Here is a 24,824-nt window from a genome sequence, read left to right as displayed (position 1 = left end):
AGTTAGATTTGATTCAGTGATTTTATAAAAACAGCTAGGAAGCACAATTTAGCAGTGGGTTGCAGAGAAAAAGAAAAATGCTGGCAGAAAAATCCAATTGAGTGATTAAACAGCTCTTCATTTTCTGGCTTTATTTTTATGCTAACTAATTTGTTCTCTGAAAAGTGTCCACAAAGCCAAGTATCTGATTAACATATTTGTAGGGATGGTTTTTCACCTATTACTAAATTAAACTTGCTTCATTGGAAAGGCAGCAAGATGCATCCTCATTTCAATATCTACTGAAATAATACAGGTTGACACCAGGAAACATTAACGCCACTGCATCCTTGCTGCTTTCTCATGTGGAAGTCTGTTTAATGTGAAAACAAGGTGATATCTAATTAGCACACAGGTAAGGAATTAAGAAAATCTTTATTTAAGGGTGAAGATGTTTCTCACAAAATCGTTGCCCCAATGCATCATTGAAATTCAAGCTGGAAAGATGATTTTAATATATCACTTGTACATTTTGTATTGCCCTTCTGGTGACAATGTAGTTTGTTTTTGTCAATTACCATTTTAATAATAGGGTAAAGAAAATTAAGTGGATTTTTGAAAGAAAACAATACTGTCAATATACTATTAAAACAAATTAAAATGGTAAAAGTTATTGTACTTTAAGTAAAAATAAAAGCTAAAATATCAATCCCAGTTTTGGATTACTTTAATGAACAACAAAAAAATGCATATAGCAAAGGATAGTTTCAATCTGCCTACCTCTGGGTTATGGACCCAGCATGCTTCCATTGCAGTACTCTGCTGCACATGTAAGTGCAAGAGATCCTGAAGCACTCACTCATCATGCGAAAGTACCAATGTGTTTCTTCATTGGTTGCTGGAAGAAACATCTTACAAACACTCTCCAGATTATTGACTTTTTAAAGTTTTTCTAGGAAACGTTCTAGATGAATGCTTATTAGTCTTTGTCAGTATATACTTTTTGCAAAGTGTCTCTGTGGCGCAATCGGTTAGTGTGTTCAGCTATTAATCAAAAGGTTGGTGGTTCAATCCCACCCAGGGACGTAATTGACCTTGTGATCAGATTTTGGTGATATTTAAGTAGACAAGTCAAAATTGCAAACCCCCTCTTATGGTGTAGGGTACCTGGCCTTCTCTGATGTAATCAGAGTTAGATTTGATTCAGTGATTTTATAAAAAAACAGCTAGGAAGCACAATTTAGCAGTGGGTTGCAGAGAAAAAGAAAAATGCTGGCAGAAAAATCCAATTGAGTGATTAAACAGCTCTTCATTTTCTGGCTTTATTTTTATGCTAACTAATTTGTTCTCTGAAAAGTGTCCACAAAGCCAAGTATCTGATTAACATCTTTGTAGGGATGGTTTTTCACCTATTACTAAATTAAACTTGCTTCATTGGAAAGGCAGCAAGATGCATCCTCATTTCAATGTCTACGGAAATAATACAGGTTGACACCAGGAAACATTAACGCCACTGCATCTTTGCTGTTTTCTCATGTGGAAGTCTGTTTAATGTGAAAACAAGGTGATATCTAATTAGCACACAGGTAAGGAATTAAGAAAATCTTTATTTAAGGGTGAAGATGTTTCTCACAAAATCGTTGCGCCAATGCATCATTGAAATTCAAGCTGGAAAGATGATTTTAATATATCACTAGTACATTTTGTATTGCTCTTCTGGTGACAATGTAGTTTGTTTTTGTCAATTACCATTTTAATAATCGGGTAAAGAAAATTAAGTGGATTTTTGAAAGAAAACAATACTGTCAATTATAAGGGCACGGTCGTGCCCTTATATTAAGGCTGAATCGAACAAACGGAATTCTCCCATAGGGAACTTCTGAGATGGGGGCATGGTGTTTGAGGGGCTACACCTCAAAACTGATAGGACGTACTGAGCTGAAATTTGGCATGGACGCGTAGAATCGTCACCCGCTGCTGCAGGCCAAATTTCAGGGCAAAATAATAAAAAATGAGGAATTGGGAGTAAGCTAAAGTTCCAACTGTCAGTTTTTTTCTGCCACTCCCTCTGTGGCTTTTTGACAACGTTTTCCTATAGAGTGAATGAAGATTTTTTTGGGAAGGCATAACTCAGGATAGAGGACGAATTAAGACTTGGGGTTTGTTTTACTAGATAGAGTATGCCCCAGTGTAGTGCCTTTTGGGGTTGTGGTTTTTCAGAAAGTTATAGGGTTTTTTTAATTAAGAGAAATATGCCCCATTATAGAGATAGGGCATTTCAATTTGTTGCGCCTGCGCAGTGACCGCCAGCAGGGGGTGTACAGAGAGTAGCTCTGGCAGTTGGGCACGAGGAGACAGAGCGGGAAGGAGTCACGTGGAGCTGCAGGAGGACAGCCAGCGGTTCCCGGCGTGTGAGTTCATTGAGGTCCATGAAGCGGGAGGAGATCGCCGGAGCTGCGTAGCACTGGGTGAGTTCTGTCAGGCAGCCCACCGCTGTGTACCCAGCTTCCACTTCTCCCCCGCGTGTCCGGCCACCCTCCCTTCCCGCCCGCCCGGCCACCCTCCCCTCCCGCCCGCCCGCCCGCTCGCCCGCTCGCCCGCCCGCTTGCCCGCTGTGTGCCCGGCCGCCCGCCGGACCTTCCCTGGTGGCTGCCTGCGTCTCCTCCCCGCGTCTGTGGTGCGGCTGGCAGTAGGAGGCGTCTCGGGCAGCTGTGTCCGGCCACTCCTCCCTCCTCCTCCTCCCGCTGTGTCCGGCCCTCCCTACCTGCAGTATGCGGTATTTATCAAGGTCTCTATGGTCACCAGTCACCCCCCCTTCCCCCTCTCGCCCTCCCTGCTGTGTGTCCGTCTCCCCCCCCTGCTGTGTGTCCGTCGCCCCCCCCCTTGCCCTCCCTGCTGTGTGTCCCCCCCTCCTCCCTGCAGTGTGTTCCCCCCCGTGCCCTCCCTGCTGTGTGTCCGGCCACCCTCCCCTCCTCCCGCTGTGTCCGGCCACCCCCCCCTCCCGCTGTGTCCGGCCACCCCCCCCCTCTCGCTGTGTCCGTCCACCCCCCCCCTCCCGCTGTGTCCGGCCACCCCCCCCTCCCGCTGTGACCGGCCACCCCCCCCCCCACTCCCGCTGTGTCTGGCCACCCCCCCCTCCCGCTGTGTCCGGCCACCCTCCCCTCCTCCCGCTGTGTCCGGCCACCCTCCCCTCCTCCTGCTGTGTCCGGCCACCCCCCCCTCCCGCTGTGTCCGGCCACCCCCCCTCCCGCTGTGTCCGTCCACCCCCCCTCCCGCTGTGTCCGGCCACCCTCCCCCTCCCGCTGTGTCCGGCCACCCCCCCCTCCTCCCGCTGTGTCCGGCCACCCCCCCTCCTCCCGCTGTGTCAGGCCACCCCCCCTCCTCCCGCTGTGTCTGTCGACCCCCCCTCCTCCTCTCTGCTGTGTGTCCGTTCTCCCCCCGCCCTCCCTGCTGTGTGTCCCCCCCCCCCGCCCTCCCTGCAGCGCCTGACACACGCACACGCAGCGCCTGACACACACGCACACACGCAGCACCTGACACACACACACAGACGCAGCACCTGACACTCACACGGACCTGACACACACGCACACACTCACACGCAGCGCCTGACACACACAGACACGCAGCGCCTGACACACACAGACACGCAGCGCCTGACACACACACACTCACGCACCTGACACACACACTCACGCACCTGACACACACACACACACTCACGCACCTGACACACACACACTCACGCACCTGACACACGCACACTCACGCACCTGACACACGCACACGGCACGCAGCACCTGACACACACACACAGCACCTGACACACACACACACACACACACGCAGCACCTGACACACAGACATGCAGCGCCTGACACACACACACAGACACGCAGCACCTGACACACACACGCAGACACGCAGCACCTGACACACACACACACACACACACGCAGCACCTGACACACACACGCAGACATGCAGCACCTGACACACACACGCAGACACGCAGCACCTGACACACACACGCAGACACGCAGCACCTGACACAGACACGCAGCACCTGACACACACACACATACGCAGCACCTGACACACACACACACACAGCACCTGACACACACACACGCAGCACCTGACACAGACATGCAGCGCCTGACACACACACGCAGACATGCAGCACCTGACACACACATGCAGCACCTGACAGACACACACACACACACACACATGCAGCACCTGACACACCCACACACACAGACATGCAGCACCTGACACACCCACACACACACGCAGCACCTGACACACATACATACATGTGGCATTTAACGCACACACGCACAGCACCTGACACACAATCATATACACTCAGAGCACCTAACACACACATACACTCGCAGCACCTCACACACACTCGTATACACACGCAGCACCTGCCACTCACACATATATACACATGTAGCACCTGCCACTCCCACATACATGAACAGCACCTAACACACACATATATACATGCAGCACCTGACACACACATACACGTGCAGCACCTGACAGTCACACACATACAGATGCGACACAAACACATACACGCTCAACACCTGACACCCAGGTGGCAGCTGACGCATACAAATGCAGCACCAGAAATACACACATATACACGTGCAGCACCTGAGACACACACATACACGTACAGCACCTGACACACACACACATGTATGTACACGCGCGGCTCCAGGCACACACATACGTACGTACACACACGGAATTTAACACACACACACACATACACGTGCGGCACCTGACACACATGTACGAACACGCGTGGCTCCTGACACACACACACGCGTGGCTCCTGACACACACACACACACATGTACGAACACGCGCGGCTCCTGACACACACACGTATATACGTATACGCACGGCACCTGACACCTACACGTATGTACGTATACGCACGGCTCCTGACACCCACACGCATGTACACGCGCGGCTCCTGGCACACACACACACACGTACGTACACGCGCGGCACCTGACACACGCCTGTACGTACACACATGCACAGCACCTGACATACACACATGTAGGTACGCGCCACCTGACACACACACACACGTACACGTACGACACTTGACACACACACGTACGTACACGCACGGCACTGACACGTATGTACGCGCACGGCACCTGACACTCACGTACATACTAGTGATGAGTGGGTTCGGTTCGTCGGAATCCGAACCCCCCGAACTTCACCCATTTTACACGGGTCCGAGGCAGGTTCGAACCTTCCCGCCTTGCTCGGCTAGCCTGAGCGCGCACGAACGTCATCATCCCGCTGTCGGATTCTCGCGAGATTCGGATGTCTGCATTCGTGGAAAGGGATCCCATGTGTAAACATGGGACCCCTTTCAGTCCGTCTGGTCCGGGTGTTCGGTTTGTTGTTTTGCCAAGTACGTGGATTTAATCTGGAACCTGGATCAGGTGAGTATAATTATCTTTTATTTTCAGGTACCCGTGGATTCTACTTGGAGAAGAGGACCGACTGCTTCATGTCAACATAGGTAAGTATGTGTGTGTCGGCAGGTGGGAAATAAAGTTATACTTTCACGGTGTCTGTGTCCTGTTTTTATTTGGGTATTTTTTCCCCAGTAGAACTACAGGTACCAGCGGGCCCGTTTTTCTCCTGCATGCTGGTACTTGTGGTTCTCCAAGTACCAGCTTGCGGGGGAGGCTTGCTGGGACTTGTAGTACTACTAGAAAAAACAATATTCTTTAACTTTTCTCAAGGCTATCAGCCTCCCATCCGCAGCCCTTGGATGGGGGGGACAGCCTCGGGCTTCACCCCTGGCCCTTAGGTGGCTGGGGGGGGGGACCCCTTGATTGAAGGGGTCCCCACTCCCCCAGGGTACCCCGGCCAGGGGTGACTAGTTGGATATTTAATGCCACGGCCGCAGGGCACTGTATAAAAGTGACCCCCGGCTGTGGCATTATCTGTCCAGCTAGTGGAGCCCGATGCTGGTGTAAAAAATACGGGGGACCCCTACTCTTTTTGTCCCCCGTATTTTTTGCACCAGCACCAGGCGCAGAGCCCGGTGCTGGTTTTAAAAATACGGGGGATCCCCTGTCCGTTTTTCCCCCGGATTTTTAGAACCAGGACCGGCTCGAAGAGCCCGAGGCTGGTTATGCTTTGGAGGGGGGACCCACGCAATTTTTTTTCCGGGTTTTTCACATTCCATTTAAAAAATAAATAATATTTTAAAAAATATATAAATAATACTTGTGCCTCCAAAAAAGACAAACCAAGTACCTAATCCCTTCTAATATAAATAGATATGCTATTACCAAAAAAAAAAAACTGCAAAAAAAAAACATGTTTTTAAATTTTTTTTATTAGATTCCGCCAGCAAAGTGTGGCGGATTGAAAATGACGAATTTACTGTTTAAAAGCACTGTTGTCGAATTTACAAACTTCAATTGAATATACTTTTGTCGAATTGCCGCATTTGTACCATTGCAGAAAAGTCGAATTTGTCAAATGTCGAATTTTAAAGTCGAATTTTGAAAGCCTGTAAGAATAGGCTCCGTCCCCTTCTACCCCTGTACCTTGCTCTCTCCTGTCTGTGCTCTCTCCCGTCTGTAGGACTAGGCCCCGCCCCCTTCTTACCCTCCTGTGACTGCTCTCTCCTGACAAGTGGACCAGGCCTGCCCCCTACACGCTGCTGGTGTCTTCATTGTTACTTGGTCTGGAGCTCCGTTGGGGAGAGAACTCACGTGAGCTCATTAAGAATGAGGAACTGGGATGTTTTAATTTTATTGTGAGTAGTGTAGTGTGGTGATGTAGTATGTTGTATGGGGGGTATAGTGTAATTATGAAGTGCAGCATATGGGAGGGCTGTAGCATAGTGATGTAGTGTGGCATATGGGGGGTGGTAGCGCATAGGCGTGCGTACAAGGGGTGCCTGGTGCGCACAGGCACTCCCTAATGTCCAGCACCGCTGCACGCCACGCTTGCTGTAGCACAGTGATCGCTGACTGTGTGATCGGTGGAGCCTAGCCTGCAGCTCATTTCCGTACCTCCCACCACCGCTGCACCCGACCCCCCTCTGCCTGCTGCTAATACTATGCTGAGTGCATTCGTCGGCGGCCTCACTGGGGGGACTGGCGTCACCTTGCAATGTGACGTGGTGATGTCCGCCCATGCTCTCCTCCCGCCCACCTGTGCTTTCCTCCTGCTGCGGTCTCTCAGTCCTAGTGTGCCGCGGCCGCCACACCACTGGCAGTGTTCCTCTAGGAGGGACTGGGAGCTGCTGGCAGACACATTCTGCTGAGACTTACTTGTCAGTGCGGGTTCCGGACGGCAGGCGGCGGGTGGGAGGGCAGACGGGGAGCAGGTGTCACAAGGAGTGTGTGGGTAACTAATTCACAATACTTCCGCTCAACGTGGCACTGCTGGTCCTTCATCTCCCATGTCTCTTCACCAGGTGGCGGGCGGCCCGGAAATTAAGTGATGTGTTGTGCAGCAGTCAGTGTGAAGTGACTGTGAGTAACACTGGTGGTGCTGATGATGCTGCTGCAGAATCTGGAAGCAATTAATTCATAAATATAATGTACTCTATCAGTGTTTCTCTGACGTCCTAGTGGATGCTGGGAACTCCGTAAGGACCATGGGGATTAGCGGCTCCGCAGGATACTGGGCACAAAAGTAAAGCTTTAGGACTACCTGGTGTGCACTGGCTCCTCCCCCTATGACAATCCTCCAAGCCTCAGTTAGATTTTTGTGCCCGGCCGAGAAGGGTGCACACTAGGGGCTCTCCTGAGCTTCTTAGTGAAAGTTTAGTTTTAGGTTTTTTATTTTCAGTGAGACCTGCTGGCAACAGGCTCACTGCATCGAGGGACTAAGGGGAGAAGAAGCGAACTCACCTGCGTGCAGAGTGGATTGGGCTTCTTAGGCTACTGGACACCATTAGCTCCAGAGGGACCGAACACAGGCCCAGCCTCGGAGCTCGGTCCCAGAGCCGCGCCGCCGGCCCCCTTACAGAGCCAGAAGCAAGAAGAGGTCCGGAAAATCGGCGGCAGAAGACATCCTGTCTTCACCAAGGTAGCGCACAGCACTGCAGCTGTGCGCCATTGCTCCTCAGCACACTTCACACTTCGGTCACTGAGGGTGCAGGGCGCTAGGGGGGGGCACCCTGAGCAGCAATAGAAACACCTTGGCTGGCGAAAATACATCACATATAGCCCCCAGGGCTATATGGATGAATTTTAACCCCTGGCAGATTCCACAGAAAAACGGGAGAAAAGGCCGCCGAGAAGGGGGCGGAGCCTATCTCCTCAGCACACTGGCGCCATTTTCTCTCACAGCTCCGTTGGAGGGAAACTCCCTGGCTCTCCCCTGCAGTTACTACACTACAGAAAGGGGTTAAAAAAGAGAGGGGGGCACTAATTAGGCGTAGTATAACAATACAGCAGCTATAAGGGGAAAAACACTTATATAAGGTTATCCCTGTATATATATATATATATATATATATATAGCGCTCTGGTGTGTGCTGGCATACTCTCCCTCTGTCTCCCCAAAGGGCTAGTGGGGTCCTGTCCTCTATCAGAGCATTCCCTGTGTGTGTGTGTGTCGGTACGATTGTGTCGACATGTATGAGGAGGAAAATGGTGTGGAGGCGGAGCAATTGCCTGTAATGGAGTTGTCACCCCCTAGGGAGTCGACACCTGAGTGGCTGAGCTTATGGAAGGAATTACGTGACAGTGTCAGCTCTTTACAAAAGATTGATGACATGAGACAGCCGGCTACTCAGCCTGTGCCTGTCCAGGTGTCTCAAAAGCCATCAGGGGCTCTAAAACGCCCGTTACCGCAGATGGCAGATACAGACGCCGACACGGATACTGATTCCAGTGTCGACGATTAAGAGACGAATGTGACTTCCAGTAGGGCCACACGTTACATGATTGAGGCTATGGAAAATGTTTTTACACATTTCTGATAATACCAGTACCACTAAAAAGGGTATTATGTTGGGTGAGAAAAAACTGCCTGTAGTTTTTCCTGCATCTGAGGAATTAAATGAAGTGTGTGATGATGCGTGGGTTTCCCCCGATAAAAACTGTTAATTCCTAAAAAAGTTATTAGCATCATACCCCTTCCCGCCAGAGGATAGGGCACATTGGGAAACACCCCCTAGGGTGAATAAAGCGCTCACACGCTTGTCTAAACAGGTGGCACTACCGTCCCCGGATACGGCCGCCCTTAAGGAACCTGCTGACAGAAAGCAGTAAAATATCCTAAAATGTATATACACTCACACGGGTGTGATACTGCGACCAGCAATCGCCTCAGCCTGGATGTGCAGTGCTGGGATGGCTTGGTCGGATTCCCTGACTGACAATATTGATACCCTAGATAGGGACAGTATATTACTGACTATAGAGCATTTAAAAGATGCTTTCTATATATGCGTGATGCACAGAGGGATATTTGCCGACTGGCATCAAGAGTAAGTGCGCTGTCCATTTCTGCCAGAAGAGGGTTATGGACAAGACAGTGGTCAGGTGATGCTGATTCCAAAAGGCATATGGAAGTATCGCCTTATAAAAGGGAGGAGTTATTTGGGGTAGGTCTAACAGACCTGGTGGCCACGGCAACGGCTGGGAAATCCACATTTTTACCCCAGGTAGCCTCTCAACATAAGAAGACGCCGTATTATCAGGCGCAGTCCTTTGGGCCCCATAAGGGCAAGCGGGCAAAAGGCTCCTCATTTCTGCCCCGTGGCAGAGGGAGAGGAAAAAGGCTGCAGCAAACAGCCAGTTCCCAGGAACAGAAACGGTGGGGGCCCGTCTCATAAATTTCAGCGTGCAGTGGGCTCACTCACAGGTGGACCCCTGGATCCTTCAGGTGGTATCTCAGGGGTACAAATTGGAATTCGAGACGTCTCCCCTTCGCCGTTTTCCTAAAGTCTGCTTTACCGACGTCTCCCTCCGACAGGGAGGCGGTATGGGAAGCCATTCACAAGCTGTATTCCCAGCAGGTGATAATCAAGGTACCCCTCCTACAACAGGGAAAGGGGTATTATTCCACGCTGTTTGTGGTACCGAAGCCGGACGGCTCGGTGAGACCTAATTTAAATCTGAAATCCTTGAACACTTACATACAAAGGTTCAAATTCAAGATGGAGTCACTCAGAGCGGTGATGGCAAACCGGGAAGAAGGGGATTATATGGTGTCTCTGGACATCAAGGATGCTTATCTCCATGTCCCAAATTACCCTTCTCACCAAGGGTACCTCAGGTTTGTGGTACAGAACTGTCACTATCAGTTTCAGACGCTGCCGTTTGGTTTGTCCACGGCACCCCGGGTCTTTACCAAAGTAATGGCCGAAATGATGATACTCCTTCGAAGGAAGGGAGTTTTAATTATCCCTTACTTGGACGATCTCCGGATAAGGGCAAGATCCAGGGAACAGTTGGTAGTCGGGGTAGCACTATCTCAAGTAGTGTTGCGGCAGCACGGTTGGATTCTTAATATTCCAAAATCGCAGCTGATTCCGACGACACGTCTTCTATTCCTAAGGATGATCCTGGACACAGTCCAGAAAATAAGAATTTACTTACCGATAATTCTATTTCTCATAGTCCGTAGTGGATGCTGGGGACTCCGAAAGGACCATGGGGAATAGCGGCTCCGCAGGAGACTGGGCACAAAGTAAAAGCTTTAGGACTAGCTGGTGTGCACTGGCTCCTCCCCCTATGACCCTCCTCCAAGCCTCAGTTAGGATACTGTGCCCGGACGAGCGTACACAATAAGGAAGGATTTTGAATCCCGGGTAAGACTCATACCAGCCACACCAATCACACCGTACAACTTGTGATCTGAACCCAGTTAACAGCATGATAACAGAAGGAGCCTCTGAAAAGATGGCTCACAACAACAATAACCCGATTTTTGTAACAATAACTATGTACAAGTAATGCAGACAATCCGCACTTGGGATGGGCGCCCAGCATCCACTACAGACTATGAGAAATAGAATTATCGGTAAGTAAATTCTTATTTTCTCTAACGTCCTAGTGGATGCTGGGGACTCCGAAAGGACCATGGGGATTATACCAAAGCTCCCAACCGGGTGGGAGAGTGCGGATGACTCTGCAGCACCGAATGAGAGAACTCCAGGTCCTCCTCAGCCAGGGTATCAAATTTGTAGAATTTAGCAAACATGTTTTCCCCTGACCAAGTAGCTGCTCGGCAAAGTTGTAAAGCCGAGACCCCTCGGGCAGCCGCCCAAGATGAGCCCACTTTCCGTGTGGAATGGGCTTTTACAGATTTTGGCTGTGGCAGGCCTGCCACAGAATGTGCAAGCTGAATTGTACTACAAATCCAACGAGCAATCGTCTGCTTAGAAGCAGGAGCACCCAGCTTGCTGGGTGCATACAGGATAAACAGCGAATCAGATTTTCTGACTCCAGCCGTCCTGGAAACATATATTTTCAGGGCCCTGACTACGTCCAGCAACTTGGAATCCTCCAAGTCCCTAGTAGCCGCAGGCACCACATATGAAAAATTAGGTAAGGGCTTTTATAGGATAAAGCCGCCAATTCTGAGACGCGATGTACAGAGAGCCAACGTAAAAAATAACAATGTTTATTAATAAAACATATAAAAAGATTAATTGTCAAATAACCGGTGAAAAATATATATAAATATATATAAGAACATTCTACCTTTGAGAAAGTCACGTGAACGTGACGAAACGCGTCAGGACCCGCCCCTATCCACACTCAGCTCAGGTGAAATCTTCCAGGTGTTCCTTGGTCCCCGCTGCACCCTCCTTCTACAGCATCCGACATCAGCGGCTTCAGCGCACACGCCGCCACGACCGGGTTGTGAGAGAGACGGTCCATTCCTTTCCGCTGCACAGCGTATATGGGCATTGCAGGACATTGAAGCCGAGGACGCTCGGCTCTTACCAGCCCATTTTGGAAAGGTATTGAATATCAATTTCAACTGAGGGACTTTTTTATTCATTAGGATCCTACCAACACACCTGGTATTTATCAACTATCTAACAAGTGAATCACGGAACTTTTCACCCCAATAAGCTGAGTCATTACAATATACCACTAGTTCACGTCTAGTGACTGTTCTTATATATATTTGTATATATTTTTCACCGGTTATTTGACAATTAATCTTTTTATATGTTTTATTAATAAACATTGTTATTTTTTACGTTGGCTCTCTGTACATCATGTTTCGTTCCTGATATTCAGCGCAGCCGTTTGTTCTTTTTCTATGCTATCACCACAATACTACACATAGTATTCCGGCAAGCGCAGACTATCAGGAACATAAAATTGTGATTATTTAATTCTATGAAACACGTATTGGTTTTCACTTTTTATTTTGATGATTAGGCGCTCGTTTGTTGCAGTTTTTTGTTTTGGTCAATTCTGAGACACGCCTGGCTGAAGCCAGGGCTAACAGCATTACCACTTTCCATGTGAGATATTTTAAGTCCACAGTGGTGAGTGGTTCAAACCAATGTGATTTTAGGAATCCCAAAACTACATTGAGATCCCAAGGTGCCACTGGAGGCACAAAAGGAGGCTGTATATGCAGTACTCCCTTGACAAACGTCTGAACTTCAGGAACAGAAGCCAGTTCTTTTTGGAAGAATATTGACAGGGCCGAAATTTGAACCTTAATGGACCCTAATTTGAGGCCCATAGACAGTCCTGTTTGCAGGAAATGCAGGAAACGACCCAGTTGAAATTCCTCTGTAGGGGCCATCCTGGCCTCGCACCACGCAACATATTTACGCCAAATACGGTGATAATGTTGTATGGTTACATCCTTCCTGGCTTTGATCAGGGTAGGGATGACTTCATCCGGAATGCCTTTTTCCTTCAGGATCCGGCGTTCAACCGCCATGCCGTCAAACGCAGCCGCGGTAAGTCTTGGAACAGACATGGTCCCTGCTGGAGCAGGTCCTTTCTTAGAGGTAGAGGCCACGGGTCTTCCGTGAGCATCTCTTGAATTTCCGGGTACCAAGTCCTTCTTGGCCAATCCGGAGCCACGAGTATAGTCTTTACTCCTCTCCTTCTTATGATTCTCAGTACTTTTGGTATGAGAGGAAGAGGAGGGAACACATACACTGACTGGTACACCCACGGTGTTACCAGAGAGTCCACAGCTATTGCCTGAGGGTCCCTTGACCTGGCGCAATATCTGTCCAGCTTTTTGTTGAGGCGGGACGCCATCATGTCCACCCTTTGGTTTTTCCCAATGGTTCACAATCATGTGGAAGACTTCTGGGTGAAGTCCCCACTCCCCCGGGTGAAGATCGTGTCTGCTGAGGAAGTCTGCTTCCCAGTTGTCCACTCCCGGAATGAACACTGCTGACAGTGCTATCACATGATTCTCCGCCCAGCGAAGAATCCTTGCCACTTCCATCATTGCCCTCCTGCTTCTTGTGCCGCCCTGTCTGTTTACGTGGGCGACTGCCGTGATGTTGTCCGACTGGATCAACACCGGCTGACCCTGAAGCAGAGGTCTTGCCTGACTTAGGGCATTGTAAATGGCCCTTAGTTCCAGGATATTTATGTGAAGTGACGTTTCCATGCTTGACCACAAGCCCAGGAAATTTCTTCCCTGTGTGACTGCTCCCCAGCCTCTCAGGCTGGCATCCGTGGTCACCAGGACCCAATCCTGAATGCCGAATCTGCGGCCCTCTAGGAGATGAGCACTCTGTAACCACCACAGGAGAGACATCCTTGTCCTTGGAGACAGGGTTATCCGCTGATGCATTTGAAGATGCGATCCGGACCATTTGTCCAGCAGATCCCACTGAAAAGTTCTTGCATGGAATCTGCCGAATGGAATCGCTTCGTAAGAAGCCACCATCTTTCCCAGGACCATTGTGCATTGTACTGACACTTGGCCTGGTCTTAGGAGGTTCCTGACTATGTCGGATAACTCCTTGGCTTTCTCCTCCGGGAGAAACACCTTTTTCTGTACTGTGTCCAGAATCATCCCTAGGAACAGCAGACGTGTCGTCGGAATCAGCTGCGATTTTGGAATATTTAGAATCCATCCGTGCTGTCGTAGTACTACTTGAGATAGTGCTACTCCGACCTCTAACTGTTCTCTGGACCTTGCCTGCTTACTTTGTGCCTTCCAATGCACAATGCAAACTACAGGTAGTGCTGCAGGGCCCACACCCTTTTACTTGCCGTACAGAGCAGCTCTGGAGCTGTTACAGTGCCCAGCTGCTGCAAGAAATCAGCTTGAATGCTTCAGGGGCTGGGGCATAGCCAACATGAGCCCCACACCGAAGGAGGGTGGAGGTGTTTAATGCGAACTAGGGGTCATCCAAGCGCCGCAAAAGGCCGCCATGCCCTACACGCCTCTTTTCTCTTTTCATATGCAGACGAGGGTTGAAGCCAACTTTGACCCACTGCTTGGATGACATCACCGTATGCAAATCCATCTGCTGCAGGCCTTCCCCCAGGAATGCTTGCACTAGTTGTTGCATTTGGTTTGTTGTTTGACCCACTGCTTGGATGACATCACCGTATGCAAATCCATCTGCTGCAGGCCTTCCCCCAGGAATGCTTGCACTAGTTGTTGCATTTGGTTTGTTGTTTGGGGGTGCTTCATTATTAGGCAGCCTTCTGCCCTCCCATGTTCATCTGAAAATTTGTGTTCTCCCTGCAGTTGTTGTCCCCAGATGAGAGTTCCCTTGTGCTGCCTCAGTTGAATCTCCTTTACTTGACAGAGATGTGCCTGAGCAGCGGCCCTCCCCAGCCCTATCCCAAATCATACTTATTTTGCATAGGAGATACCATGGTCATGAAGATTGTTCTCCCAGGGTGAGGTTCATTCATTGCATTCTGGGTATGCTGACCCCTGTGATTTCCCCAAATGTGGGAAACTCGACTGCATTATTTGTGGTAGTGGGGGACTGTGTTTGTGCTTTCCTCTGGTCAGCTCTGGTAAAAGTCAGATTTATTTGTCTCAGATCTTCCTCTAGCCTTGTTCTTCTTTCGAGAGTTCCCTTGTGCTGCCTCAGTTGGATCTCCTTCACTTGACAGGGGGGTACCCGAGCAGCGACCCTCCCCAGCTCTAGCCCAACTTCTACTTACCTGGCAGGTGAGATACTATGATCATGTAGGTGCTTCTCCCAGGGCAAGGCTCACCCATTGCACTCTGGGTGTGCTGCTCCTGCGATTTCCCCAAATGTGGGAAACTTGACTGCATAATTTGTGTTTCCCCTGGTCGGCTCTCATATAATTCAGATCTCTTTGTCTCAGGTCTCTCTCCAGCCTAGTTTGCTGTCTGTTTCAACTTCTCTTTTCTTGAGCCGCTCCCTTCTATGCCCTTGCGCACTATCCTGACTTCTCCCGTCTGCTTACTTTGTGCCTTCCAATGCACAATGCAAACTACAGGTAGTGCTGCAGGGCCCACACCCTTTTACTTGCCGTTCAGAGCAGCTCTGGAGCTGTTACAGTGCCCAGCTGCTGCAAGAAATCAGCTTGAATGCTTCAGGGGCTGGGGCATAGCCAACATGAGCCCCACACCAAAGGAGGGTGGAGGTGTTTAATGCGAACTAGGGGTCATCCAAGCGCCGCAAAAGGCCGCCATGCCCTGCACGCCCCTTTTCTCTTTTCATATGCAGACGAGGGTTGAAGCCAACTTTGACCCACTGCTTGGATGACATCACCATATGCAAATCCATCTGCTGCAGGCCTTCCCCCAGGAATGCTTGTACTAGTTGTTGCATTTGGTTTGTTGTTTGGGGGTGCTTCAGTATTAGGCAGCCTTCTGCCCTCCCATGTTTATCTGGAAATATGTGTTCTCCCTGCAGTTGTTGTCCCCAGATGAGAGTTCCCTTGTGCTGCCTCAGTTGAATCTCCTTTACTTGACAGAGATGTGCCTGAGCAGCGGCCCTCCCCAGCCCTATACAAAATCATACTTATTTTGCATAGGCGATACCATGGTCATGAAGATTGTTCTCCCAGGGTGAGGTTCATTCATTGCATTCTGGGTATGCTGACCCCTGTGATTTCCCCAAATGTGGGAAACTCGACTGCATTATTTGTGGTAGTGGGGGACTGTGTTTGTGCTTTCCTCTGGACAGCTCTGGTAAAAGTCAGATTTATTTGTCTCAGATCTTCCTCTAGCCTTGTTCTTCTTTCGAGAGTTCCCTTGTGCTGCCTCAGTTGGATCTCTTTCACTTGACAGGGGGGTGCCAGAGCAGCGACCCTCCTCAGCTCTAGCCCAACTCCTACTTACCTGCCTGGTGAGATACTTTGATCATGAAGGTGCTTCTCCCAGGGCAAGGCTCACCCATTGCACTCTGGGTGTGGTGCCCCTGCGATTTCCCCAAATGTGGGAAGCTTGACTGCATAATTTGTGTTTCCCCTGGTCAGCTCTCGTATAATTCAGATCTCTTTGTCTCAGGTCTCTCTCCAGCCTAGTTTGCTGTCTGTTTCCACTTCTTTTTTTCATGAGCCCCTCCCTTTTATACCCTTGTGCACTATCCTGACTTCTCCTCCTGTCTGCTTACTTTGTGCCTTCCAATGCACAATGCAAACTACAGGTAGTGCTGCAGGGCCCACACCCTTTTACTTGCCGTACAGAGCAGCTCTGGAGCTGTTACAGTGCCCAGCTGCTGCAAGAAATCAGCTTGAATGCTTCAGGGGCTGGGGCATAGCCAACATGAGCCCCACACCGAAGGAGGGTGGAGGTGTTTAATGTGAACTAGGGGTCATCCAAGCGCCGCAAAAGGCCGCCATGCCCTGCACGCCCCTTTTCTCTTTTCATATGCAGACGAGGGTTGAAGCCAACTTTGACCCACTGCTTGGATGACATCACCGTATGCAAATCCATCTGCTGCAGGCCTTCCCCCAGGAATGCTTGCACTAGTTGTTGCATTTGGTTTGTTGTTTGGGGGTGCTTCAGTATTAAGCAGCCTTCTGCCCTCCCATGTTCATCTGAAAATATGTGTTCTCCCTGCAGTTGTTGTCCCCAGATGAGAGTTCCCTTGTGCTGCCTCAGTTGAATCTCCTTTACTTGACAGAGATGTGCCTGAGCAGCGGCCCTCCCCAGCCCTATCCCAAATCATACTTATTTTGCATAGGAGATACCATGGTCATGAAGATTGTTCTCCCAGGGTGAGGTTCATTCATTGTATTCTGGGTATGCTGACCCCTGTGATTTCCCCAAATGTGGGAAACTCGACTGCATTATTTGTGGTAGTGGGGGACTGTGTTTGTGCTTTCCTCTGGTCAGCTCTGGTAAAAGTCAGATTTATTTGTCTCAGATCTTCCTCTAGCCTTGTTCTTCTTTCGAGAGTTCCCTTGTGCTGCCTCAGTTGGATCTCTTTCACTTGACAGGGGGGTGCCCGAGCAGCGACCCTCCCCAGCTCTAGCCCAACTCCTACTTACCTGCCAGGTGAGATACTATGATCATGAAGGTGCTTCTCCCAGGGCAAGGCTCACCCATTGCACTCTGATTTCCCCAAATGTGGGAAACTTGACTGCATAATTTGTGTTTCCCCTGGTCGGCTCTCGTATAATTCAGATCTCTTTGTCTCAGGTCTCTCTCCAGCCTAGTTTGCTGTCTGTTTCCACTTCTCTTTTCTTGAGCCGCTGCCTTCTATGCCCTTGTGCACTCTCCTGACTTCTCCTGTCTGCTTACTTTGTGCCTTCCAACGCACAATGCAAACTACAGGTAGTGCTGCAGGGCCCACACCCTTTTACTTGCCTTTCAGAGCAGCTCTGGAGCTGTTACAGTGCCCAGCTGCTGCAAGAAATCAGCTTGAATGCTTCAGGGGCTGGGGCATAGCCAACATGAGCCCCACACCGACGGAGGGTGGAGGTGTTTAATGCGAACTAAGGGTCATCCAAGCGCCGCAAAAGGCCGCCATGCCCTGCATACCCCTTTTCTCTTTTCATATGCAGATGAGGGTTCCAGCCAACTTTGGCCCACTGCTTGGATGACATCACCGTATGCAAATCCGTCTTCTGCAGACCTTTTCCCAGGAATGCTTGTACTAGTTGTTGCATTTGGTTTGTTGTTTGGGGGTGCTTCAGTATTAGGCAGCCTTCTGCTCTCCCATGTTCATCTGAAAATATGTGTTCTCCCTGCATTTGTTGTCCCCAGATGAGAGTTCCCTTGTGCTGCCTCAGTTGAATCTCCTTTACTTGACAGAGATGTGCCTGAGCAGCGGCCCTCCCCAGCCCTATCCCAAATCATACTTATTTTGCATAGGAGATACCATTGTCATGAAGATTGTTCTCCCAGGGTGAGGTTCATTCATTGCATTCTGGGTATGCTGACCCCTGTGATTTCCCCAAATGTGGGAAACTCGACTGCATTATTTGTGGTAGTGGGGGACTGTGTTTGTGCTTTCCTCTGGTCAGCTCTGGTAAAAGTCAGATTTCTTTGTCTCAGATCTTCCTCTAGCCTTGTTCTTTTTTCGAGAGTTTCCTTGTGCTGCCTCAGTTGGAGCTCCTTCACTTGACAGGGGGGTGCCCGAACAGCGACCCTCCCCAGCTCTAGCCCAACTCCTACTTACCTGCCAGGTGAGATACTATGATCAGGAAGGTGCTTCTCCCAGGGCAAGGCTCACCCAATGCACTCTGGGTGTGCTGCTCCTACGATTTCCCCAAATGTGGGACACTTGATTACATAATTTGTGTTTCCTCTGGTCGGCTCTCGTATAATTCAGATCTCTTTGTCTCAGGTCTCTCTCCAGCCTAGTTTGCTGTCTGTTTCCACTTCTCTTTTCTTGAGCCGCTCCCTTCTATGCCCTTGTGCACTATCCTGACTTCTCCCGTCTGCTTACTTTGTGCCTTCCAAAGCACAATGCAAACTACAGGTAGTGCTGCAGGGCCCACACCCTTTTACTTGCTTTACAGAGCAGCTCTGGAGCTGTTACAGTGCCCAGCTGCTGCAAGAAATCAGCTTGAATGCTTCAGGGGCTGGGGCATAGCCAACATGAGCCCCACACCGAAGGAAGGTGGAGGTGTTTAATGCAAACTAGGGGTCATCCAAGCGCCGCAAAAGGCCGCCATGCCCTGCACACCCCATTTTTATTTTCATATGCAGACGAGGGTTGAAGCCAACTTTGACCCACTGCTTGGATGACATCACCATATGCAAATCCATCTGCTGCAGGCCTTCCCCCAGGAATGCTTGCACTAGTAGTTGCATTTGGTTTGTTGTTTGGGGGTGCTTCAGTATTAGGCAGCCTTCTGCCCTCCCATGTTCATCTGAAAATATGTGTTCTCCCTGCAGTTGTTGTCCCCAGATGAGAGTTCCCTTGTGTTGCCTCAGTTGAATCTCCTTTACTTGACAGAGATGTGCCTGAGCAGCGGCCCTCCCCAGCCCTATCCCAAATCATACTTATTTTGCATAGGAGATACCATGGTCATGAAGATTGTTCTCCCAGGGTGAGGTTCATTCATTGCACTCTGGGTATGCTGACCCCTGTGATTTCCCCAAATGTGGGAAACTCGACTGCATTATTTGTGGTAGTGGGGGACTGTGTTTGTGCTTTCCTCTGGTCAGCTCTGGTAAAAGTCAGATTTCTTTGTCTCAGATCTTCCTCTAGCCTTGTTCTTCTTTCGAGAGTTCCCTTGTGCTGCCTCAGTTGGATCTCCTTCACTTGACAGGGGGTGCCCGAGCAGCAATCCTCCACAGCTCTAGCCCAACTCCTACTTACCTGCCAGGTGAGATACTATGATCTTCACTGTTAGGGCAATCAGGATGTGGAATTCCCTGCCAGGGAAGGTGGTAATGGCGGACTCTGTAATTGGATTTAAAAAAGGAATGGATACATTTCTGAATGAAAAAGCTATCCAAGGTTATAATACTTAAAATATCAACATGGTTAATAGGGGGGTAATATGAGTTATAGTAGTTAACTAGTCATAAAACATTATTCAGCAAGTATGTAGAATCATCACAACTTAAAACAGGTTGAACACGATGGGCAATTTGCCTCTATTCAACCTCAAAAACTATGTTACTATATGTTACTATATTACTATGTTACTGTAGTATACAGAACACCACAATGTAATGAGCAGTGATAGTGAGCACTGATGAGGATACTAGAACTGACACTGAGCAGCAAGATGCAGCACTGGACTATTAGTAATGTACTGTAGTATGCTGAGCACCACAATGCAGCACAAGACAATGAGCAGTGATACTGAGCACTGATGAGGATACTACTGAGAACTGACACTGAGCAGGAGAGACACACTACTAGTATTACTGAGCAGCAATAAGTAACCACTGATACTGAGCACTGATATTGAGATTTCCACTGAGAGAACATAGCCACGTCCTCTCCGCTCTCTCTTCAATGCACGAGTAAAAATGGCGGCAACGCGCAGCTCTTTATATGGAATCCGAATCTCGCGAGAATCCAACAGCGGGATGATGACATTTTCCCTTGTTCAGGTTTTCCGAGTCAGGCGGGAACAACCGAGCCTGCCTCGGACCAGTGTAAACCACGTGGAGTTCGTCGGGAATTCGGTTCTCGGAGAACCGAACCCGCTCCTCTCTACCTTATACCCATCAATTTTTTTATTTTCAATCTAAGCCCCTGCAGTTTTCTGTAAGCATCTGCTTCGCTATGATGATCAACAAGTCACAAGGGCAAACACTCAGGGCTTGAGGCGTAGATCTTAGGACCAGCTGCTACAAGCATGGCAGAGGTGTCACTATCACTGGTGACACCCAGAGAGGTGGCGAGGGAGATTGTAATGCAGTGCGTGCAGATAAGCAGTGCAATGGTAAAAAGGAGGCATGGTTTCATAGGTAGGGGCGTGGCCTGGTGGCCTGAATCTACATTTTGTTGCTCCGGGTGTCCCGGGGGTTGGGGGCTGCACCCGGGGACTAGTGTGTGTGCGGTGCTGGCTCCTGCACAGTGACAGTGCATGGCCACCGAGCATGACGCCTCCATTCTTGACCATGCTGTAATTGCAGTCGCACTGCAGTTCAGCGTGATCATATAAAATGGTGTAGCCTCCTGCTGGTGCAGACTGTATGTGCGCGCAGGAAGCCGCCACCATTTTTGTGATCACAGCGGCTGAATGTGATGTCATACAGCCGCTGTGACCACGCCCCCTGTGTCTCCTCCGTTGCAGACCCCATTTTGAAGCCTTGCCCCCGCACCGCTCCATCCCTGACTTGGAAATGGAGTGTTGCTGACCCCCCTCTCCCCCCCCCCCGCCCCGATTGACAGGCAGAGGCGATCGCATTCTCTGCGGGGTGCCGCAGAAAATGCAGGCACATGCGTATGCTCTTAGCAATTTTTGCAGTTGGATCGCTTATTGTGATTGCAATCCAACCTGAATCAGGCCCTATTACCTATCACAATGCGCTGCGGGCAGTACAAAATTGGGTTAATATAGGAGTAAAACTCCCAGACCTGTGCTCCTTAACTGTACCTGGTGGCTAGTGGAGCGGCTGCCCAGTAATCAGTGTCCACGCCAGTGCGCACACGGTCCACCCCCTACGGCCACGCTCCCCTTCATCAGCGGCCTCGTGATCCGGAAGGGCGGTGTGTGTGTGACTGACCTTAGGAAGAAACTGGAGCCTCCGCTGCAGTGACCCAGCAACCAGGGCACGGGAGTATACAGCGCCGCTGGGAGTGATGAAGCTGCAGTAAAGATGTCTATTAGACCTAGCCTGCTGCAGCCCTTGTAGATTCTCATAAAACAAGTTCTTCTTTTCTTGTCAAAATTAATAGCTAAGAATAGGCTGCTTGAGGCAGGCCCCTGTTAAGAGGCCTGCTACTGAAGGCACCAACTACAAACTGAGCTCCCTGTTCATGGAAGCGGGGTTATAGAGGAGAATGCACTGAGCATCTTGGGAACAGTCAAAAGCTTTGAGCCGGTTGGTGCCTCAGATCAAGATCCTACTCTACACCCCAATGTGAATCCTTGTGGAGTCCAGTGTACCCCACAGAAGAAATTAATGTGTCACACCCATTGGCAGCAACCTTAGAATAGCTGCTGACGGGCACAATTGAGAAAGGAAGGGGGGGGGGGGACATTTGAATCCAGCACATAGATGCAATTCAAATATGTAATTTGTACCTTCCTATTTTAAAATATAATGGATGAACCTCACCCTGTGAGAACAATCTTCATGATCAAGAGATCTCATATGCAAAATAAGTAAGAGTTGGGATAGGGCTGGGGAGGGTGGCTGCTCGGGCAGCCCCTCCCCCGTCAAGTTAAGGAGATTCAACTGAGGACGCACAAGGGAACTCTCGTCTGGGGACAACAACTGCAGGGAGACCACATCTGTTCAGATGAACATGGGAGGGTGGAAGGCTGCCTAATATTGAAGCACCATCAAATATCAAACCATATGCAACAACTAGTACAAGCATTCCAGGGGGAAGGTCTGCAGAAGACGGATTTGCATACGGTGATGTCATCCAAGCAGTGGACCAAAGTTGGCTGGAACCCTCATCTGCATATGAAAAGAGAAAAGGGGCATGCAGGGCATGGCGGCCTTTTGCGGTGCTTGGATGACCCCTAGTTCGCATTAAACACCCCCACCCTCCTTTGGTGTGGGGCTCATGTTGGCCATGCCCCATCCCCTGAAGCATTCAAGCTGATTTCTTGCAGCAGCTGGGCACTGTAACAGCTCCAGAGCTGTTCTGTAAGGCAAGTAAAAGGGTGTGGGCCCTGCAGCACCACCTGTAGTTCGCATTGTGCGTTGGAAGGCACAAAGTAAGCAGACGGGAGGAGAAGTCAGGATAGTGCGCAAGGGCATCCTTTTCTCTTAGTCCGTAGAGGATGCTGGGGTCACATTAAGAACCATGGGGTATAGACGGGATCCGCAAGAGACATGGGCACTTTAAGACTTTCAAAGGGTGTGAACTGGCTCCTCCCTCTATGCCCCTCCTCCAGACTCCAGTTATAGGAACTGAGCCCAGGGAGACGGACATTTCGAGGAAAGGATTTATTGTTAAACTAAGGTGAGCATCTTACCAGCTCACACCTTAAGCATGCCGCAGAACGTGGCATTCAACAGAACACAAGCCAACGGCATGAACAATTGCAGCAAAAAGCTGACCAGAACCATAACACAACATGTGTATAACCACAAGTAATAACTGCAGACACAGTATGGACTGGGACGGGTGCCCAGCATCCTCTACGGACTAAGAGAAAAGGATTTACCGGTAGGTATTAAAATCCTATTTTCTCATACGACCTAGAGGATGCTGGGGTCACATTAAGAACCATGGGGTTATACCAAAGCTCTTGAACGGGTGGGAGAGTGCGTACGACTCTGCAGCACCGAATGACCCAACTTGAGGTTATCATCAGCCAAGGTATCAAACTTGTAAAACTTAGCAAAAGTGTTTACTAAATAGCTGCTCGGCAAAATTGCAATGCCGAGACTCCCCGACCAGCTGCCCAGGATGAACCCACCTTTCTAGTAGAATGGGTCTTCACCTATTTCAGTAACGGCAATCCTGCCGTGGAATGAGCATGCTGAATCTTACCACAGATCCAGCGCATAATGGTCTACATGGAAGCAGGACACCCAATCCTGTTGGGAGCATACAGGACAAACAGAGCCTCTGTTTTCCTAATCTGAACCGTTCTGGTGACATAAATTTTCAAAGTTCTGACCACAGCCAGAGACTTTGACTCAACGAAGGTGTCAGTGGCCAAAGGCACCATGTGGAAAGATGAACCACCTTCGGCAGAAATTGTTGACGTGTCCTCAATTCTGCTCTATCTTCATGAAAGATCAAATAAAGGCTCTTGTGATACTGCATGGTTTGTACTGTTTTCCATGTGCTCCCAGATCTTTCAAGCAAGTAGCATGGTCAAGAAAGTTCTGTTTGAAAAGTAACAACATTTACTGTCATTGTTATAGAATTTGGGAGAAAAAACAAGAAGAAATCTGCACTGTTGACGCACTGGACAGAATGAATGAATCATAAAATATAACCTTTATTAAGTATGTATTAAAATTGGATAAATATTAATATTATTATCCCAAACTGCAGTGAAACATAAAGGTTAAAATCACAGAACTAACATACATGTGCATAAGAAGAATAAAGAGATGTGAAAAAAAGGTTTAAAAAGCGTGTCCATGTGTGATTATTTTTGAAGGCACAACCCTGGCGGGGTTGTTTATATAGATATATATGTTGCTAATAATCACTTTCTAGCGTAATGTTATTAAATAGCTGTTAGTATCTATGTCGTCAGGTACCACTGGGTCGTATCCTATATACTCCCTTCACTCAATAGGGGTTACCTCCCGGGAAGCCATCCCCATTGGCGAATTTGTGGGGGTGATTGAGTATAACCGGTAAGCTAACCTCCAATTTGTGGGGTGCTTAGGTAGATGGGGATCACTTATTTCTCTGTGTCCCCTAAGACTATATTCCTAAATTCAATACCATAGGGGGATAGCTTTCTATATCGGATAAGGAATCACTTGATAGGGAAATCTCTATGCATCATGGAAAGATCATATTTATTAATATCCAAACTAAAAAAATGATGAATACCTTTAATTTAGCTGTTTAGATATAGTTAATTGGCGAGATATACCAACAGGTGCGGTTGCCTTAAGGAATATGGCAATTCCAATATAAATAGCAGCCCTCCTTCATATAATCAGCCAGATCTTATTAAATCTGGTCCAGATATAGCCGTTCAGATATACTTAATTGACAACATATATCAATCGGTGGGGTTGCCTTAAGGAATATAGCAATTCCAATTCTCATATAAATAGCAACCTTCCTTCATATATTCAGCCAGATC

The 24,824-nt window shown here is 49.1% G+C and overlaps 7 non-coding genes and 1 pseudogene across 7 annotated transcripts; all 8 read left to right on the top strand.

The window, feature by feature from the left end:
• The first annotated feature begins 14,813 nt into the window (after positions 1-14,813).
• On the top strand, positions 14,814-14,977 carry LOC135011876 (U1 spliceosomal RNA). Its single transcript, XR_010210915.1, has one exon. It is a non-coding gene; the product is annotated as a U1 spliceosomal RNA (small nuclear RNA).
• A 152-nt stretch (positions 14,978-15,129) lies between these two features.
• LOC135011833 (U1 spliceosomal RNA) lies at positions 15,130-15,271 on the top strand (annotated as a pseudogene).
• Positions 15,272-15,963: 692 nt separating this feature from the next.
• Positions 15,964-16,127, top strand: LOC135011723 (U1 spliceosomal RNA). The gene has a single exon (XR_010210769.1). It is a non-coding gene; the product is annotated as a U1 spliceosomal RNA (small nuclear RNA).
• Positions 16,128-16,279: 152 nt separating this feature from the next.
• LOC135012014 (U1 spliceosomal RNA) lies at positions 16,280-16,442 on the top strand. Its single transcript, XR_010211030.1, has one exon. It is a non-coding gene; the product is annotated as a U1 spliceosomal RNA (small nuclear RNA).
• Positions 16,443-17,117: 675 nt separating this feature from the next.
• Positions 17,118-17,281, top strand: LOC135011690 (U1 spliceosomal RNA). The gene has a single exon (XR_010210738.1). It is a non-coding gene; the product is annotated as a U1 spliceosomal RNA (small nuclear RNA).
• A 969-nt stretch (positions 17,282-18,250) lies between these two features.
• Positions 18,251-18,414, top strand: LOC135011708 (U1 spliceosomal RNA). Its single transcript, XR_010210755.1, has one exon. It is a non-coding gene; the product is annotated as a U1 spliceosomal RNA (small nuclear RNA).
• A 152-nt stretch (positions 18,415-18,566) lies between these two features.
• On the top strand, positions 18,567-18,729 carry LOC135012005 (U1 spliceosomal RNA). The gene has a single exon (XR_010211022.1). It is a non-coding gene; the product is annotated as a U1 spliceosomal RNA (small nuclear RNA).
• A 671-nt stretch (positions 18,730-19,400) lies between these two features.
• Positions 19,401-19,564, top strand: LOC135011738 (U1 spliceosomal RNA). Its single transcript, XR_010210784.1, has one exon. It is a non-coding gene; the product is annotated as a U1 spliceosomal RNA (small nuclear RNA).
• The last annotated feature ends 5,260 nt before the right edge of the window (positions 19,565-24,824 follow it).

The sequence above is a fragment of the Pseudophryne corroboree genome, unplaced genomic scaffold (genome assembly GCF_028390025.1).
Source record: "Pseudophryne corroboree isolate aPseCor3 unplaced genomic scaffold, aPseCor3.hap2 scaffold_251, whole genome shotgun sequence".
Taxonomy (NCBI): domain Eukaryota; kingdom Metazoa; phylum Chordata; class Amphibia; order Anura; family Myobatrachidae; genus Pseudophryne; species Pseudophryne corroboree.
This window is presented reverse-complemented; position numbering and strand designations above follow the sequence as displayed.